This window comes from Lonchura striata, chromosome 3 (assembly GCF_050655825.1).
Source record: "Lonchura striata isolate lonStrDom1 chromosome 3, ASM5065582v1, whole genome shotgun sequence".
Lineage (NCBI taxonomy): Eukaryota > Metazoa > Chordata > Aves > Passeriformes > Estrildidae > Lonchura > Lonchura striata.
The window spans coordinates 31901953-31921198 of record NC_140705.1 but is presented as its reverse complement, the minus strand read 5'-3'; the positions used below and the strand labels follow the sequence as shown (position 1 = coordinate 31921198).

General features: G+C 38.8%; 1 protein-coding gene and 1 long non-coding RNA gene across 6 annotated transcripts in view; one reads left to right on the top strand and one right to left on the bottom strand.

Annotated features, from left to right (window-relative positions):
* Window positions 1-19246, bottom strand: part of MEI4 (meiotic double-stranded break formation protein 4) — a 145870-nt gene that overhangs the window by 105378 nt on the left and 21246 nt on the right. Inside the window, exon 1 of one of the 5 annotated variants that reach the window (XM_085574767.1) lies at window positions 1-16871. This exon is cut by the window's left edge and continues 13743 nt beyond it. The exons of the other annotated variants lie outside the window; for them this stretch is intronic. The gene's annotated coding sequence lies outside the window, so the exon portion shown is untranslated. Of the gene's footprint in view, window positions 16872-19246 lie in introns of those variants that run through there. 5 annotated transcript variants of the gene reach the window in all.
* LOC146767834 (uncharacterized) overlaps window positions 16293-19246 on the top strand; it is an 80640-nt gene continuing 77686 nt past the window's right edge. Inside the window, exon 1 of the long non-coding RNA XR_014953643.1 lies at window positions 16293-19246. This is a non-coding gene — a long non-coding RNA (uncharacterized LOC146767834).

Genomic DNA, 19246 nt, shown 5'->3' with positions numbered 1-19246 from the left:
CTATGATCAACTTGAGCAAACAGCTAACCTGTGCTCCAGGCAAGCATGTTGTGATTGAGTAAAATGGCACATGGAGATAGATTAGAGAAGCTTCCACTTTTGTTGCACCTAATTCTGTCAAGAAATCCATTATGACAATAGAATTAATAAATAAGTAGCAGTTTTAGCTTAGTAAAAGCCATATTCTTTACTAGATTTTTCTTCCAGTGTCATTCCACCGTGCAAATCTGGTTTTCTCTGTTAGAATGAAAAATGAAAGTTGATTTAAATTGTCTTTCTATATACACAAAGAAAATCTACACTTTGTAATAGAAGGGATTTCAATAATAAAAGAGGGAAATGAAGCCACACATTTAAAAAATGTCTTTATAATCAGTTAAAACCTCAAAATCCTTAAACTGATAGAGAAATTTTATTCTCCCTGTGATTTTATTTTAATAAAGTTAGAAGGTTCTTTTTAGGCTTTCTAGCATTACCTTATCATCTCAGCCTTTATGTGACACCCTCATGTTTCTGTGGGTAGTGTCAAAGACAAAATACAGTCACATTCCTGGCTGCTTCTGAGCCTGGATTTGCCATCTGCAGCTGACGTCCTCCTGAGCTTTTGCAGTGTATTGCCACAGAAAATTCTACAGGCTGTTCCAAATGTCAAGCAGAGGTGCAAACTGAGATCCTGTGGTCAGACACATTGATGCATTTACAGAATGACTGTCCCATGAGGGTGGAATGGCCACTATGCTTCTGGTTTTAAGACCAAGCTGAGGTATCTGTGCTGCCCTGCACAGTGCAGATGTTTTGTTTATTTTCCACAGTCAGTAAGGAGAGAGGTGCTTTCCAAAGGCAATGCACATTATCTGTCTTCATGCTTATCTCAAGATGGGTTGAATCATCCTTTCAAATACTATGCTTCACTTTGGGTCCTCCAGGACTTTTCCAAAGCTTAGGAAAGCTTGTTCCATTTAAAATAAAAGGAAATGATGTGCAGAAAAAATATTCATTGTTTAGAATGAAATGGAGTAGAGCTCTTTGTAATAAGATGTTCTGGCAATTCAAAATGTGGAAAATTTTTAATTGGACAAGAACACAGTAGGGATATGTAAAGATCATCATATTAGGATGACATGTCTCGACCAGTTAAAACAAAGAATATGGGAATTTGTTTCCCATTATAAAAATGACCTATTATTATAGAGGCAAACTGTAGGAAAAGTGTGATCTAATGTTTTAATTTCCTACTTGGCAATTTGATTTTTGTTTAGTTGGACAAGCCATTCTGCCAGTCTTTAAGACTGTTCAAACCGATGGTTTATAGTTGTCAATGAAACTTTTTCTAAATCAACACTAAAGCAGAGTCAAGCATTTTATACATGACAGTGTGCTTTAACATGTTCTTCAGTAAGTGAAGAAAAATAACAACTGAGGGATCCCAAAGAAAATCTTTGCTAAATGTTATAAGTATTTTTCTTACAAGGTTGCTGTAACTAAAAGAATTAGTAGTACTGAGTTCTCCCTTATGACTATCTTGTTCTAAAAGATCAACATAACACCATGTGGCATCCCTTTTAATGACTGCACAAATGGCTCGCAGAGGGGAAACTTATCTTCTGAATGCAGAATTTTCCATAATGCCTATATTTTATGCTGCTTTCTAATGAGAAATAAATCAAAAGCATTAAATTTTCAAAAGCATTTATTCTTATTCAAATACAATGTTAGTGCCTCATAAATACATATTTCTATTAGAATAATTTCACCTGATTTAGTGGGGGGTTGGAACTACATGATTTTTAAGGTTCCTTCCAAGTGAAGTCTTTCTTTGATTCTATGAATTTGTACTTTGTGAATTGGTTATGAAGAAAATATATGTCCTTTGAAGATTAATGGCCACATGGCTCAGTAAGGGCAGATAAGCTAGAAGGGAGATCATGTCCTCTTACATATTTAACAGTCTTTCAAAAAGCCAGGAAAGTATTTATAAGAGAAGGAAAATTAATTTATGTTATTTATTTAGATTTTGAAACTGCCTTTCATAATATTCCTCACATTGATAATGAAATTCAAAAGATCAAGGTGAGACAATTTGTTTTTCTAGACAATTTGTCTAGAAAAGGTGACTGCTGAGATACAACAAATATATTCATAAGGTTTTGTGTGGTTGTCTATATGTAGCAGGTCTGGGGAGGGTGATAAACAGCACGATAGAAAAATTAGATAGGTTAAGAAAACCCAGGTCAAACTAGGACCAATATGGGGAAATAGGCAGCGTAGTCAGGCGGCAATAAGAAATTCAATGCACTAATAACTCTGGATGCAATCATAAATTACTAATCACAGCTTTGTAAGGATCACTGCATAACAGAGATGAGAATCAGACTTCAAGTATTAGGCTACAAATATTAGGCTGGTATGAAGAAAAAGCAGATTGTAAAGCCCATTATAAATCAAGCTGTCCTCTGTGCTAGGACTACTGTTCCCAGGTTAGCCTATCTCAAAATATAGTTATTCTAAGAGTACAGATGGGAATAATAAGAAAGATTAGAAAGACACTCAGAATTCTGCACTAAGAAAGTGGAGAACTGGAACTCTATGCTTTACTTCCTAACCTACATTGTCTTATCCAAGTGAAGACTGGTGGCAAGGAAGATAAAAGGAATTTAATCTTACAAATAAGCAGGCTTCCCCTTTTCATGCTTCTCACAGAGATTGTGGAGGAGAAATATGTTTTGTAAACAAATAAAACAATGTGATGATCTATACACATTAAATACAGTTTTGTAAGGAAACCAGAATTTTTGATAAAGAAGGAGCATTTTGTCTTCTGATGAACACTTAATCATTGTCCCTAAGGTAGTAGGTACCATGCAGAGCAGCATTAAGTATGAAATACAAGTCCACATGAGGTTTTCCTTAGAAATAGTGCCTATTTGGGAGATTCCCTGAAGGTGAAGAGGGTGAAAGAACCAAACCTGGACCATGCAGACCAATGCTGTCAGGGAACTGACAGATAATCATGAAAGGTTGCACTCTGCCACTTTTTTACACAGAGCTTATCTTTTGTATTTGACCTAGATCTTGCATCCCCCATGAGCTTTCCAATATTGGCATACACAACATTTCCTGCCCCTGGGTGGTATCTCTCCAGCATTCCAAACAGCTGGCAAACTCTCCAAGAAACTCACAGGCCTGATTTCTTTCTTAACCTCTATCCCTAAAACCTGCTTATGTGTTTCAAGCCACTTCAGATTAGTTTACCCTCACACTTGCCCATTAAAAAAACACCCCTCAGTGTTTATTTCACTTGACTCATTTTTGTTTGTTCCTTCCCCAGTTAGCACAAAGGTCAGTTCTTTCTGTACAGATGGTCATACTCCTCACATCAGGGAAATAAATCAAATACAAGAGATCTTGGGGAAGGCATGGGGGCTTAGGATTCTTACTCTGGATGTCATGAGCTGGAAAGGCTGAAAGGTGCTTTTCTTGCTCTAGTATGGTATCTTGACACTTAACTCCACAATTCAGGAGGAGCAAATCCAGGCTTTAGTTACTATTTTGTGGCATCATATAATTCTTCAATGGAAAATGAAGCTTCTCCTGAAAAAAAACTTAGCTGCATTTGAATAGAACTTTGAGATTATTCTAAACTAATACTGCTTAATCTTGCTCATTTTGCACTCATTTTATAGTGCAAGAAAAGAAAAACTAAACACATTCCTTTCCCCAGACCAAATTTTCAAGCCTTCTCTCTCTCCATGTTCCCTTTCTACTTCAATTCTCAAATATTTAAAATAGCTTCCCCTTTTCCAAAAGAGCAATTCTCCTCCCCAGCCTGAATCCTCAGATTTAGATTACAAAATGAACTGGGAGGAAAATGGTATAAATTACATGGAAAATACAATAAGTACATTCATGCTACAAAACATCTTTATACTACATCCCTTCTGTGCTTCATTTTCCACTGCTCATTCTGCTGTTAACCTTTGTCCTATGATGCTCAGAAAGTGCCCATATGATCCGAGTAGGGCTCCAAGCTTTAATAATTTAGTTATTGGTCTGAGCTGGCACAAAATGTGGCAGAACTGATGGCAGAAATAAGACCAAAATAGATTTGATGGATTTAATGGAGTGCTTGTGGACAAAAGTTGGCTTAACACATAAAAGATGGATTTTACTAGCTTGACTGCGAAATGAAAGACTGTATATACAGAAGATGGAGTTAACAGGGACTGATAATGTGAAGTGTAATGCAATAGACAAAACCACAGCTACATGGGGAAGAGCCTGGGGAGGTCCAGGACTGTGTAACACTTTGGGCAGTGCTGCTGGAGGTGCTCTGCTTAGCCATGGTGAATAAACAGGCAGAGACAAGTGGGCCCATAAGCAGCCCTTTGCTGCGAGCCACAAAAACATACTCTTTTATTCCCACTGGAGCATGGGACAGAACAGAATTGAGCTATCCATCCTCTGTCCTTTGACTCAGCTGCCCCATAGGCATGGTGCAGGCATTTGTCCCTCTGTGAGCAAGAGCTGCAAGGGACATGGGGACAAGGGTGAGCCACGGACTTAGAAAGCTCCCAGATATCAGGCATCATATGGCCCCACACAAACATGGGGAGAGCCTCTGATACGTCATATTTTGCTTTCTCTTCTCTTTGTGAGGTTGTTCCTTTGTTTGTTTTTTTGAGAGGGAAAGTCCTGGCTTAATTTCTGAGGGAAGTTCTACTTAGTTTTGTGGGAACTCCTAAATACAGGGTTACCCTACATAAGTACAGCTTGATGACCAGGTTACAGGTTCATCCAAAAAACCTCTAAATTTTAATTCTACCTTTTATAAGGTAGCTTGCCCCACATACCGATTGTTCTGCAGAGAGACTTCCCTCTTACATTCTTCCTTTGAGTAGGAGAAGCAAGAAATGGTATTTCTAGCTTTAAGGAATTGCAACACATTTCACTAGTTTCAACTGCGACTCCCTGAGCTGCAGCTCCAGGACAAGCAGTACCCAGTCTCCAGCTTCTGGCAGCTTCTGGGTGACTCTGCAGCTTTGGATCCATACCAAAGAGGCTCAGGGATGCTTTTTCAGGCATGAAATCATCCTGCATGCCACAGTGAGCTGAGAGAAGAAAGGTGTGCTTTGAAGAAGGCAGTTCTTTAGATCTACTTCCTCATAAATCATGCTTTCAGCATATTTTATTCTTCATAAATAACAAAGTAAAAGGAAACAGAATAATATAAGAATCTGTTATTCAGACTGAGAATTTTGAACAAATTTGCTTTGGTAATATACCCCATCCATGTTGTGGCACACCAACTCAGCAGGCTGGATGGAAGGTGTGGCTAGTTTGAAACCCAGAACTTCAAGTGACCCCTGTTTTTCTGCTTTTGAGTACTCTTGTCTTATTTTCCTCACTAAGCAACAGTTATGCAGATCTGACTAAACACCATGGAAACAATTTTGCTGAGGTTTCTCCCATTCTTTATTGCACAACACCTATCTCTAATTGCCGGCAAGCAAAATTACTTTGAGCAACAACAACAACAACAACAACAAAAAACCCTAAATCAAATTTGAGATAGTAATTAAAAGAATTGGAATACTCAAGAGAAAAACTTTCTTTTTATTTTTATTTTCAATGGAGATGGAAAGCAGGGAAGAGATTCTCCTATTTATTTAATTATAAGAAAGTATTTGAAACAAGACCTTAAAGAATGCTGGTTAGAAAAAAAGCAACAAAGCAAATTTAAAAAGTAAATACTTTTTACTAGAAACCAAAACTACAAACTACAAAGCTTCCAGTAGAAAAAACCTGGACTGATAGAGTGACAATACCTGCATGAAGTAATGGTTTAATTGCTCCATTTTTATAATGAAGGTAAAATTTTCATATTTACTTATTCATACTGATAAAAAATTGTCAATCAAAACCTGCAACTTCATATGGATCAAAACATGGCACAAACATGAGTAGTGTGAAGGGATGAAGTTTTTCCTGTGAAGAAAGGGTGAATGAAAGTCAGTTCTGCTTCTCAGGGAGAATGCAGGTCACCACTTAAAGAGAAGTAAGAATGGAGTGTTACAAAATAGCTCAAATCAAAATCAGTAATTCTCCTATTTTATTCCTTTTCACAAGAATCTGTATTTACATTCTGTATATGATGTTGAAATTGCTCCTAGCAGACATGGAAAAGTACTGATATAAAAATCTTCCAGGGGACTTAAGGAACTCTGGAAAGGAGGTGCTGTTTGACCTTCCTGATATCCTTTTATCATTTGGTGACCTGCCTAGTGGATGAGGGAAAGACTGCGGATGTTGTTTGCCCGGACTTCAGTAAAGCTTTTGCTACTGGGCCCACAGTATTCTTTCAGAGCAGCTGGCAACCCACATCTTGGATGGGTGCATTCTTCGATGGGTTAAAAACTACCTGATGCTTGGGCCCAGAGAGTGGTGGTGAAAGGAGCTTCATCCAGTTGGTGGTTGGTCACTAGTGGGGTTCCCAAGGGCTCAATATTGGGGCCACTCTTGTTTAATGCATTTATCAATGATCTGGATGGCGGGATTGAGTACACCTTTAGTCAGTTTGCAGATGGCACCAAATTGGGTGGGAGTGTTGATCTCTTGGAGGGAGGAAGGTTCTGCAGAGGGATCTGGACAGGGTCTGAGGCCAAAATTATACAATGCAGTATAAGATGAAATTCTTTAGTTTTTGTGTTTGGGTCACAACAATCCCCAATAGCACTACAGGCTGGGGGCAGAGTGCCTGAAAAGCTGCCTGGTGGAAAAGTGTAGGCACAGAGTTTGTGGTAACTGGGAGTGGGGCTGTGATCAAGCCTCATCCCCAATGGGCAACAGCTGTGCAGGACAGGTGAACAGTACTGAAGGTAATGAGACATGCTGTGCCGAGGTGCACTGACCTATCACAAAAGGGTACTGAGACCACACAGGTGCAATGCATGAACTTGAAGGGTATAAAAGGGTGCACTGAACAGCCAAAAAAAAAAAAAAAAAAAAAAAAAAGCACAGGCACTTGAAGCCTCCTGATGGGGTATGGTGTTACTCTGTATGGTAGGTGCTTGAAGCCTTCTGAAATTGTATGGTGTTACTCTGTGTATCATGGTTGTCTCAACTGTGACAGAAAAGATCCTGGGAATCCTAGTTGGCAGAGGCTGAACATGAGCCAATGTGTGCCCAGGTGGCCAAGAAGGCCAGTGGCATCCTGGATTGTATAGAAAAATAGGGTGGCTAGTAGAACCAGGGCAATGATTGTACTTGGGCCTCTCACTTCAAGAAAGACTTTGACACACTGGAGGGTGTCTAGGGAAGGGCAATGGAGTTGGTGAAAGGGCTGGAACAGAAATCCTTTGAGGAGCTGCTGAGGGAGCTGAAGTTGTTTAGCCTGGAAGAAAGGAGGCTCAGGAGAGACCTTGTCGCTCTCTCCAGCTAGCTGAAAGGTAGTTATAGCCAGGTGGGGGGTTGGTCTCTTCTCTGGGCAACCACTGACAGAACAAGAAGAAATGGCCTCAAGCTGTGCCAGGGTTGAACATTAGGAAGAATTCCTTTCCTGAAATGGTGACCAAGCATTGGAATGGATTGCCCAGGGAAGTGATGGAATCACCATTTGTGAAGGTGTTGAGGAAGTATTTGGACATAGTACTTGGTTCTATGGTTTAGTTCACATGATGGTAATTTGATCTTGGAGGTCTTTACCAACCTAAATGATTCTATGAATACACAAGCATTTATTGAACAGGATAATAGATCAGGAAACAAAAATATGACTCTTCGCACACACTCCTACACTCTCCTCAAATGAAAAGAGTTGTAGGGCCTGTGCCTGAGAAAAAAGACCTTTATTTTACAGGCTGAGCCTTCTGGCTATTTGAGTAAGTTGCTCTAGAGGATTATACTCGCCAGTTTGATTGTCTCTCAGTTTCTTGAGTCCAGAAGGCAGCAAAAGAGAGTCCCTCTCTCCCCTTCTGTATCTATGACAAGTTTTTTTTTATGATTCATGCGCTCTGCTTTAGCACAGGTCACAGCTGCGAGGTCACAGGCTGAGTCCATACACCCAAAACTTGGGAATATTAATATTACTGCACTAGAAACTCAAGAGTCAGTGGGTTTCATCATCAGTCATTATTGATTTCTGTTTACACCAGAGCTTTAACGAAACAACAAATTATGATGTAGGATGAGTTCCCAGCCCTGACTGGAATAAAATTTGGGAAAGCTGAAAGACTTCAAAGGAAGAGTTTGTGCCTCTGAGAATCCATTTGCAAAATAACTTGTGGCAGAAAGGTAGGACATATTCAGAGAAAAAAAAAAGAGGAAAAATAAATATGGCAGTGACAACTATATTTGCTAACCAACAATTTCAAGCATATTTTTATGCCAAAATAGTCAAACACTGCTCAAACCAAGGCATTATGAGGATCAAAAATGCCCATGACAAACAATGTTCATTGTAAGTGCTCAATGACTTTGCAAGCTAGGGTATTTTTTCAGCAACTGAATACCTAAATATAGCTTTAAATACACATGTGTACAAAAGCTCACCCATTTACAGCTTGTAGAATCTAATCTGCCACTTTTAATGATGAGAGGTAATAGCTGAATACAAGAGTGATCTTATTAAATATTTTTTGCTTTCAGTTATCCTCTTAGGATCAGCTCCAAAGATATAACAATCAGAATATCAACAAATATTTATTAAAGTAGAATGGCATACAGAGAATCATGTAAAGCTTCTTGAGTATTTGTAAACTGACATGCAAGGCAAATGAAAATAAACCTAATCCAAGCCCAAAGGCAAAACTTGGTTTCTTACTGATACAACAAAAGCAATAACTAACAAGCCTCTATTCTGGTCTTTCATTTCTAGAGCACATATTTCTGAAAGCCTGGCATTACTGAATTGCTCACAAAGCACTGAAAAACACTACTTGCCAGGGAACAGTTTGCTGGTGTGGGTTTGGGTTTTTTTCCTTTCTTTTCTCTTTTACTGATGAAATAAGCCTACATCAATGACCCTGCTATCTTGTAATCCTAGATGTGTTACCAGGCAACCATTATATGTAGCAGCACCTGGCTTGCCCCCCTCTATAAATAACCCAAACCTCCCAAATCCTTTCACTCCACACACTAATGAAAGTGGCATTTTTCTACTGCTAAATGCTTACTCAGGTATTTCCTTAAAAATTTCAGTGATAAAATGCTAGTTATCCTTTCCTGAAGTTAACAGACTCAAACTGCACATAGCTATATTTTCATAGAACTATATACTTCAAATGAGGCTTTATTTGGGAACTAAAGTAAATTATTTAGAAGCCAGGAACAATGTCAACAAATGTAGCATAAGTCAAAAATCTATGAGCTCTGGATGACTATGCCAAAAGATTTATCACAAGCCAAGTATACACTTTTGTCCTCAGTGCTAGACAACTCTGAAATATTAAATTAGAATCATAGAATCATAAAATGGTTTGGGTTGGAAAGAACCTTAAAAACCTTAGTTTCCAAACTCCCTGCTGTGTGCAGGGGTTGCCTTCCACTAGACCATGTTGATCAAAGCCCCATCCAACCTTGCCTTGAACAGGTCCATGGAGGAGACACCCACAATTTCTCTGGGCAACCTGTGCCACTGCCTCACCACCCTCACAGTAAAATGTCTTTCTAATAGCTAATCTAAATTTGCCCCTTTTCAGTTTAAAGCCATTCCTCCTCATTCTATCACTCCATGCCCTTGTGAAAATTCCCTTTCCAGCTTTTTTGTAGTTCTCCTTTAGGTACTGGAGGGCTGCACTGAGGTATCCCTAGAGCCCTCCCTCCTCCAGGCATAGGAGAGGTGCTCCAGCCCTCTGACCATTACTGTAGCAAACATTTGTATATGGCTTTTCTGATGTATCACCAAACAATGCTTATTTAGCATTTAGGTAACAATAATAATTAAAAAAGTGTAATGTTTTTTGTACATTTCCTTAAGACAGATGTAATGTACTGATAAACTCCTGAATTAGGTGGATGGAGTACAAGGGTGAGCTGAAAGTGTAACTAATGATGCTAGAAGAAATAGCAACTAAATGGTAGTCAGCATCCCTCATGGCAATGCAGGGAGTTGTACATAGAAGTCAAACTTTGCAGCAAAATTAAAGTCCTGCAGTTAATTCCACATCATCCAGCATTTCTACAGATAAACTCTAAAATTTAATGCAGAGAACACAAAATCCATTCCATCTGGGCTTGGCTGTGAGACTTCAGTCAGATTGGAAAATGAGGTGTAAGAGGCTTTGATGCACAATGTCCATCAAACCCTGACAACATGAGGCCAGTGTACAATTAGCCACCAGCACAGCTGTTCTGATGGAGTCACAGCTAGCAATAAATCCAGAACAAGCCGAGGAGCTGCCACTTATGCTGGGCAAAAAAAATTCATAAGAGGAGAGCAGCACTGCCATACATCATGTCTTTGTACTCTGAGTTGAGCTTTTTCCATGGAGGAGTTTCTGGCGTCTGCTTCATTAAGGAGCCCTTTAGTACCTTGATTTAGGATTAGCAAACCAGAAGTTTCTAAATTATGTGTTAATATGGATTTTCACAGACTTCTACAAGCCTGAACAAGGTGTCCTAATACACTATAGAATGGTCTCAATGCTTGATTCTATCCCAGCCTGAAAGGATAGGTAGAATTTTACAAAGCCACAGTCAAAGCAACAAGCATGAGGTGCACCCTAGAGCAAGAAATAATAATGCAATAAGCAGAGGCTTAACAAAAATCTTCAAGAGAGCTTGCAAGGATACTTCAGAAGCAGTTAAACATGTCAGTGGAATGGCAAGAGGGACCTAAATGAATGCCAGTATACACCTGAAAGCAAATCTGCTTTATGGTAAGTTTAAGCTCCAAGGTAGATTATTCAGCACAGAACAAAATTTTTGTTCTTTGAAGAAATTACACAGAAAAAAGCCCAAGAGGAATCACTAAGCACTCAAAGCTGCCATTATTTTTTTCATTGGTGTGTTGGTTTTGCACAGCCTGATTTTTGGGGGTGGGCACAGAGGGGGCTTGTGTGAGAAGCTCCTAGAAGCTTCCACTATGTCTAGCAGAGCTAATTTCTGATGGCTCTGAAGATGGCCATGCTGCTGGCTAAGGCTGGGCCAATGAGAGAGGTTGGCAATGCCTCTGTGTTGACATAGTTCAGGGGAAATCAAAACAAAAGTAATGGCACAGTTTAAATTCCAGTCAGAGAGGAGAAGGAGGTGAGAACCTGTGAGGGAAACAACATGGAGACACCAAGGTCAGTGGAGAGGAGGAGGAGGAGATGCTCCAGGCTCTGGAGCTGAGATTCCTCTGCAGGCTGTGGTGAGACCATGGTGAGGCAGCTGTGCCACTGCAGCCCATGGGGGTCCACGGGGGGTGCAGAGATCCACCTGCAGCCCTTTTTGGGAAGACTGCTGCTTGTGAGGCTGGATCCACTCTAGAGAATTTAATGGAGAACTGCCTCCCATGGGAGGGACCCTATGGTCTCACAGGGGAAGGACTCCTCTCACAGAGCAGTGGAAGAAAAGCTTGGGTGATGAACTGACCAAAGCCTCCACTCCCTGTCTCCCTGTGATATCAGTGGGAAGGATGGAGGGGTTGAGGAAAAAAAGGTGTTTGTAAGGGCTTATTTTAATTCTTATTATCCTCTTCTGTTAGTAATAAACTCACTTTGTACCTAGAACTTGAGCCTATTTTACTCTTGGAGTGTTTTCTCCATGTCCTTAACTCATGAACCCGCATTAAATTTTCTCTCCTCTGCCCAACTCTAACAGAGGAGGGTGAGTGAATGGCTTTTGTGGGTGCCTGGTGTTTGGCCAGTGTCAAACCATGACAACTGGTCAATACTGTTTCATTTTTTCCCCCTTGTTAGCACATCTGTTAAGCGGATGGGCTCCTCACTCAGGCATAAACATGAGCAAAATGGGATGTTTACAGACTGGACTGTGCTTGAGGGAGGTTAACAGAATGCTCTGAGAAGCAGAGCTCTGCTGTGGCCCTGGGGTACCCTAAAAAAGTTATAGCTGACTAGAAGGCAAAAGTAGTTTTCACTGGAAGCACCTGGCATCTGGAAAAACACTGCATCCACTGTGTACTACAGGGAGTGTAAAAAGAAAAATGAGAAATATCTCTTACTGTGGAACAAAAAACACAACCTCTCTAAAAACTTATTTATAGTTGAGTAATTTTTCAGCACCAGGAACTATATTTCCTAATGTGTGATTTGCTGTCACTGAGCTCAGTGACAGCCCCTGAGTCTCTTTAAATGACTAAACGATCCCATGAAGGAATCCTGCTCTGATTTTCTATGAATCTGTGACAATATTAGAGGTGACGAGCAAGGCCAGTTCTAAGCATTTTGAAATTGGTTAGATTTTATAGCAGCTTAAAATGTCTTTAGTCTTTAGCTCTTTTGTGCTGAATTTTGAGATAAGAAGTCATTGAAATTAAAGAGCTGTGAACACAACAGCAGGGAGATGTGTTCCCGAGGGGTTTTATTCATGGTAGTGCCTCCCTAAAAATTTGAATTAATGTATGCCAATTGTTACTTACACAATAAGAGAGTAATTTAACCAACTAACAGGAATACATTCATCTAATTGAGATAATGGTAGAATTGTTCACAATGACATTTTAATCTATGGTTAAAACACAGAAAAATTTAAATGTATTTGGAGCTGAGATAAAAATTATATGATCCACAGGCATAAAATTTAATATGCAATTACCCATTAAATTTTTCAATATACAGTTTTGGAATACACAGAAAGACAAAGCATTTGCAGTAGTGGCACAGATTCTGTCAGACCACACTAACAGTTGTTATACGTGATATGAGTAGTACAGCTGAGAGAAGAGCTGGGCAATGAGGACAGTATCACATCAGATTGAACTAAACTTTCTTACATGCATGTTTTCAGTAAGCCCAGGAAGCACAGTTTGATATTAGTCCCACATAGCTAAATACCAGACTATATTCCAGCTATACTCTAGAACAATCAGTGCCTGCTTAGTAAAGGTATGACCCGGCCTGTTCTAGAAGCCAGCACAAAATGTACTGCGTACCACAGTTTGGATTTCTCCCTGAGAAAGCAGAAGTACAGATAATTTCTGTAATGGAAAACCTCTTGTATTCTTAATCACGCAGTCTGATATAGTACCTCTGAGAATAGCAACTAATTTACAGTTTGAAGAAACCAAATTTTATAAAATGTGCACGCATGGCACACAAACACACACAAAGCATGTTCCATGGACATGGATTCCTACTTGCTGTTCTAATATCTATCCAATTATTGAATTGAACACCATCAGCATGGTTGCAAGAGTACACATTCATAGGCTAAGTCAATTCACCATCTAATTATAGAAGTTTCTCTAATTGTAAATTGATAATATTATTTAGAAAAACTCAAATACAATATTGTATATATGACATGACAAAACTGTAATGTTTGGCTTACTGAAATCTAATACTACTTTGTCTCTGCCCAAACCATTAAAATATAAATGTACTTGAGAATCTGCCTGAGTTTTTTAAAAAAGTTTTACCCCTCTCTGTCAGTATAGATCTGTGGCTGGAATGTTACTTTCAGATATTGAAGGGAAGGAACAATCTGTTTTCATCATGCTTTATATTTACTTTTTTTTTTTTGTGTCTCCCTGGGATTTTTTTCCTAATGCCAAAATTGTTTAAATGACTTTATATTTAACCATTGAAAAAATGCCTTTGTAGATGGATGGCAACCTGAGTTTTTTGTTCCTCTTTTCATTTATTATCACCAGTTCTGGTCAAATAAGCCTTAGTAGCTGCATATTATGCAATTGACTTGTCTGTTCAGGGTAAATGACAAAGAGAAGGAATTACTTCTCTCACTTTTTTTTTTAATCAACTCTGAATATTGCTTGGGGAATGGCTATGTATATACATACAAATCTCTTCCAAAAGCATTAACATTAGCTACCATCTGACTTCTGCACAAAATACTGTGATAAATAGGTGTTAATAGCTTCCAGTCAACCTTCAATGCTTACAACAAATAGCGTAAATTGTAAAAAGCATACAAATGGAATCCTGTAAATCACTGTGAATGCTATGGAGGACTGCAGATATATTTTAAATAAAAACTATTATACAGTACAGAATTTCTACTTTGTTGCTGTGATATGTGCTCAAATACAAAAGTTTCAGCATTTATGCCTCTGTATCTAGGTAATGTATCATAGGTAACCATGTCTTCTCTTGTCTTCCAAATAAAATGTCATGGTATTTATATATAATAATTGTTGGTTTTGCTTCTTTTTGTCACTGTAAATCCAAATTTTTTTAAATGAAGATTTCTAGTGAAATACACAAGTTGGATCTTGTAAATCCCAAGGTACGGTTTAGCTACGCCCCATTACCCTGCAAAGACAGGGCAGATACTGAGGAGATGCCATGCTGGCTCAGAAGCAAAAGCCACACAAAACTGTCAATACAATGAGTGACCATCAATAACAAGTCTGCATAGATTTGGAGACTGAGCCTGTCTCTTTTCTCAGTGTTCTCCTTTGTGTCAGCTGGTGTTTTGATGTGGGCATGCACTAAGAAAACTGCCTTTAGCTAACGGGCAATATAGTTCAATTAAGCAAAAGCTCCCATAAGAGACAAAAGAATAAAACTCCTCAGATTCATCACAAGTTTTGTACTTTCATCACTGAAGCCATCAACTAGCCCCAACAGACTGATAGACTGGTATTTGTTAGATGCCCTCTATTCTTCTGAAAGGACAAATGCTGAGAATGAAAAAATGTGAACTTTTGAAATACCACACAGACATTAGGTTGTATTTTTTCCTGGAGCAATCCCACTGGTTTTTCTTGCAGGGAACTTGGTTCTACAGATAATACTCTTAGTCTCTCTAGGGAGCCAATGCTAAACATATGTGTCTTCTTTCCAGAAATAGGGGCATTTCTGTCCATAAAACACCATCCATAAATGGAAAGCCACATCCTCCTTGCTTCCATGCCCATACTCTTTGTGTGAGTGCACATAGAATGATAAAGCTGGATTTATTAATTATAATTGTCCAACAATAGACATATGATAAACATTAATAGCCAAAAACCACAATTTGTCATGAAGAAGAAAAGAAGGAAGGAAAACAAAATTTAAAAAATGAGGCCAAGTAACTAGGCATAAGGAGCAACCAGGTTCGGTGTTTCTAAAAGATCATACTGTAAACTGAGAAAAAAAAAAAAAGACAGGATCCAATTACTTGATGAAAGAACAAAAAGCCTAGTAAATTAAAGAGATAAAGAATGGCAGTGGTGTTAATCAAGCACAGTTACATGAGATGGTATGAACCCAAGTGTGAGAAAATGAATAGTGAACTGGAACAAACTGAGAAGTCCTGGGAGCAACCCAGGGTAAAACATACAAAAGAAAAGGTTTTTATGTTGTTTTGTTATCTTTTATTACAAGATACTGGTTGCAAATGAATACAGTTGACTTGTCTGTATCAAATCAATAAGAAGTGCTTTGCTCATCTCTTCCTCTCTAATCTCGGACTACTTAACCTTGTACTTCAAAATTATTAACTGCTGCTACATGCTGAATTCTTTCTCCTGCCAAGGTCCAAGTTAGAACAACTTGTGCCATATTTGGCTGTGATATTACAGAGCTCAAAAATTGGAATCAGAAATGGGATAAATGTCACAATGGGATAGAAATAGTCATCCTAAGAGGGGAAAATTTCAGGAGAATGGAGATCTGGCACTAGCTTCGGCAGTGGTTATTCTATTTCTATGTGGCCAAATCTATTCCATTTCTATTCTGAAACAGATATACAGATATTCAGATGGGACCTGTATGTTCTCTTATATATTAATAGCAACCATCAATCTTTGCAGGGTTGTCACATCATTAAAAGCAGGGAGCACTCAACAAAGTAGCATATTAAGAGCCCTTAGAAATGCAGATGAAGAAGTTTAGGACAAACACACAGCTAGGAAATTACTTTTCACTTTCAGATTCAACTAAATACAGTATTTCTAAACAGGCTCAGATTGCCTAACAAACATTCTATTTCAAGCCACTATTTCTAATTTAAAACATTTCATTAACTGAAGTGTTGTCACCACCAAGTTTGTATTTTCCTCATTCCACTGGTCTTGTGATACTATTTGTGTCTGTCATTAGTCTAAAATTGAATGAAGCCTAATATTAAATCATGCTTTGAAGCAGAGAGTCCATGGGTCCTCTGGCCTCAGGTGCTCCCTCAGAGAGCAGGGCTGAAGGAGCACCCTGCAGAGCCATGTGAAGTGTTCAACACTGCCATTGTGAGAAATGGTGAAGACAGATGTGCTTTCCTGATGTGCTGCCAAAGGACAATACATTTGAGATTATCAGCTTTCCCTGTAGTGTGTTGGGGAATTATTCCTTTGCTCCAGCCTGCAGTTTCTTGCTGCTCTGCCTAAGGGGGACAGGAGGAAGAACTGACAGCCTGTAAGAAAAAGAAAAATCCTTCCATTTTTGCATTTGTATTCTTACAAAGCTGGGGAGGGATATCTCGGATCAGGCAAGGGATGGAAATAGGAACATGAAAGATGCCCTCCTTGGATAGACCAGTGGTCTGTCTATTCCTATTTCTCTTTCTATTTCTCAAACAGCAGACCTGTCCCTGGGAGCTGAAGAGGACACAGCCACCCACAGCTCACCCTTCAGCTGCAGGCAGCAGACATTTTTGTCTTCCTGCTTTTGCAACATTACACAGTGTCACCAATGTGGCAAACACAGATAATGGCCATGTTCCAGTGGCTTCCTAGAGTGGCTGAGAGCTGCAAGTAAAGAAGCAAACCCATTTCTCCAGATGCAGCCCGGACAGGCCCGTGCTGTGTGTGCTGTCCCAGCTCCTCTCTGCTTTCAGGTCACGTCCCTGCAGCCACCACTCAACCTGTGCTGCTAACTAGCCACCCTGGCTGGGCTGGAAAGTGCTTGAGGGATGTCAGCTTGGTTTACGCTGGGAAGGGCTACAAATATCTCCTACAAGAGCTGACAACATCCACAGGATTCACTGCTGACGAGCTAGAGGTAGCTTTCCAGTACTTGAAGTTTGTTTTATGCTCATAGGCAATACTAAAAACACTCTCAGCTTCCCTGTTCCTGGGGCTTATAAATATCCAGACTGTGATAACCTGGGAATTTTCTTCATGGCAATCACTTCTCTGTTGATGTTGGATACATTTGCCATACACTGTCCAGGTCTTTTCAGTCTCTTGAAAAGCACTATCATGTTTCTGACCTCTTGATACAGCCAAAGTGGTGTAAAGGAGCAAGGCTGCAGAAGGTGACTTTGCTGTCACTTATAAACACTTCTATGCCATGCTCTTGTAAAACTGACTCCAACACCTTGACTTGTTAGATTGAAATAGGACTTTTGCCTTCCCAAAGGACAAGCAGACACTGGGATTAGTATAGGATTTATTGTCCTTGTCTTTCATCTGAAAAAAGGAACAAAACTTCCTTTTTTGGACAACTGCTTTTTAACATGACTGTTTTTCTTTATGTCATAACTAATGTACACCCCTTAAGGCTTACAACAATAGCTGTGTGTACAGATACCTCTGTTCGTTAAGAGACTGACCTGTGTTCTATTAATATTTATAGATTTAAATTTTTAATACACAACAATTCTGCATTATTGAATAGGTGACTTCCTGCATTTTAATGGTTATGGAGTAGGAGTGGGCTCTTTGTAGTTAACATTGCAATAAATTTTTCATGATTAAATAAAAAGTTCTTACCTCTAACTTCCTCAAACAAAATCCTCTTGAACAACATGTTGGTGCAATGGTGAAGGATTCTCTTAAGAGTTTAACGATATTTGTTGCAAATTTTCTTAGGTAATTTAAATTTATGGGACATAAGGATTTTCTATATCTGGAAGTATTATTAAGTTTATTTTTAAAGTTCTGAATTATTCAAACATCAGTTTGGGCTTATTTACTCCATTTTGGAGACAACTAGATTCTTACTTTTAAAACTGACTCTCATGTTTTAGTAGATGCACATTGACAGGTGATTAACAATGTTAATTTGAGTTGGCATCTTGGACCAGGACTAGGATGTAGATTCAGTCTTCTATTCATTAACCTTGAAAAGGCTTTAATAGCTGCATTGTAAAGAGCTTCTATTTTGAAAAACCTTATGGGATTTTAAGACTGTTGTGAATGAGTGTTTTAAGTTGTTCAAAGAATCACTGGTAAAGGTATCAGCAAAAGCAGGTTTAATATAAAAGGGAAAGTATGACAAAGGTCATTGGCAAAGTTCACTCTATTACTTATACATGTAAAAGCACATACAGAAAAATCAGACTAAAATGGTCAGACTAAACAATCAACGTAAAATTATTTATGTGGAGGCTGGGGATAGAAAAAGGGTAAGGATGGGAAAGGGTAGGGATAAAAAGGAATAAGGGAGACTCTTCTGTTGAATCATAAGGTTTGGAGTGCACCTTGCCAAACTTAGCCCAGGACTTGACCAACAGTTTAGGCTTAGAGGTTTTAACAGTACCTAAACTTAACAGCACTTAATGGATAGACTAATTTAAACAATTTAACAAAAGATTCTTATAGAATTTAATAGCACAACAATAACTCACTTATAGCCATAAGTTACTTATGAATCTAATGTATTTAAGAATGCAAGAGAGAAACATTCACAGTCCGTTTGCTATAGCGTATTCACATTCACACTGACCTAAAAGAGTATGTGTAAAGTATATTTCTATTATCTGCTTTCTTTTGCATATATTTTTTATTTGTAACTTTTCAATAGAAATAAGTACAGCTCAGCTTATGTAATTGTTGGAATATAGTTATGCCTGTGAGCCAAGGATTCAGCTGATGGATTTGCCACAATAATTCCTTATTTGCAATGTATCATAGCTTTATTTACCCTCAATGAATGTAAAGAAAGATAAAATTCTTGCAATCTGTGCAGAGGAGTTAGTGTTGCTTTGGCAGTATCTCACACTAGCTGAAGAAATTTGAGCACATGTAAGCCCTATGGCCTCTATTTCAAAATTCAGGAAGATCCAGAAGGGTCAGTAATTCATTGCTGTATATTCTGAACTTGGATCATGACACCATCACGTAAGATGCATCACAGAAGATTTCTGCAGTTTTACAGAAGATTTCTCCATAAAAGAAGAAATGTTTAATGAGGGATTTGGAGGCAAG